This window comes from Atta colombica, unplaced genomic scaffold (genome assembly GCF_001594045.1).
Source record: "Atta colombica isolate Treedump-2 unplaced genomic scaffold, Acol1.0 scaffold293, whole genome shotgun sequence".
Classification (NCBI taxonomy): Eukaryota; Metazoa; Arthropoda; class Insecta; order Hymenoptera; family Formicidae; genus Atta; species Atta colombica.
The window spans coordinates 19,649-21,493 of NW_017259396.1; positions in this window are offsets into that span (position 1 = coordinate 19,649).

Here is a 1,845-nt window from a genome sequence, read left to right on the forward strand (position 1 = left end):
TCTTTTTACTACACCTATACTATCTTCATAATTATAAATTTATTTATCTTAAACATCCAAAAATTAAGCTTATATTATTATTTAAATACTATAATATAATTAGTTATAGTAATTTATCAATTATAAATAATTTATTATCTATTTATAAGTTAAGAAAATGCATTGTAATGAGATCAATAGAAAATAAAAAGGACAGGATATACATGGAACGTACAATTAAAGAATATAAGGGAAGATAGGGAGGTAAGTTCAGGTAAAGAAATGCTATGTAGAGATAAAGGGAAATAAGAAATATGGGATATAGACATTAATAATAGATTGATAGGGCTGTGATATAGAGATTATGTAAAAGTATAGGTAAAAGAGAATGTATAGTAACAGTTTAGATATGTAGTTATATAAAGGCAAGAGAGGAGTGTAAGTGTGAGATAAATATTTCTGTAAACCAAATCTCCTTCTTGGCTTGTATATGCTGAAGTGTAAATAAATTCTATCTATTATTTAAATACTATTAAAGATAAACAGTCCGAACTCTATATATATTCTATCGTATGTATATCATTTTTAGATAATTAAAATAACTTATAAATGTAACAAAAAAAAAATTATATAAAATTGAATGAAACAAAAATAAAACATTCAAATACGAATTGAATCTATACATTACGATTGGGCATTCTGCAGATAGAGCTATTATAAGGTATTACATTTATCCGTTTTTGTCACATGACAATTTTTCAAGTCTGTTACTTGACTAGGAAGTTTCAAGAACTGTAAACTCTGTTCTGCAGCCAATTAATAATTAAAAAAAATTGTCGTACGACAAAGCCATACAATTATAATATACAATTATAACTTTAAGGAATCTTATATGACAGTAAAATTTATAAATTCGATTTTCTCGGCTTATCTTCGAGTAATCCGTCTAAAGGCCATCACACGTAAGAAAGTTTTAGTCATAACCGTGAAATCGTAAGTAAAAATCATAAGTAAATCATCAACCAATTAGTTTAACTTAGTTAAAAATGCGGTCTTATGATAGGTTTAGAGTGCTTGATTATGATTGGTCGATATATGACCTTACGATTACGACTTAAACTTTTTTACGTGTGCAGATGGCCTTTAGGCTGCTGTACAGTGCACACATTTTCCATAAGTAAGATGTAAGAATTAACCAATCATAGTCAAGAATTTGCAAAAACTTTTAGCTCTGATTGGCTAACTCTCACGTCTTATGATTTCTGTACAGAATCTTTTATTGCTTGGCACATATCAGCTGTTGAGGATGCATTATATTTTCATCAAGTTTAATCAATGACTCTAACGTTATTCTCTCATTAAATATTAATTTATTACAATATTTATAAATATTTCGAAATGTTACAAAAGGAATTTTTTTGTAAGTATTACTAATGCGATATTTCTTTTTTTTTTGTGTTACTAATAAGTTCATGTGGAAAATTGGCGGACGGGAATCCTAGAAGACTAAAAAAAGAAGTCAGGTGATTTCACTAATCTTCATCTTTATTACTGTGTAAATATGTAGGCACTGAACAAATAATTTCATAATTTGTTTACAAACATTTACACTTACTGATCTTCCACTTTTGTTCAATCAATGAATATTCTTCGCGAAGAGCGCAGTCCTCAGCTGGCGTTCAAAGCCAACCGAGACTACTCTATATGTGTATGTACGTGTGTATATTTCGCCGTCTATACCCGAGCCTTAATAATTCTTAAACGGTAAATATACCAGTTGTCGTCCTTACGGCATTGTATGCGCTCGACCCCAACTTCTATAAATTTGCGACCTCAATAATTACTTTATCAATATATATATATATA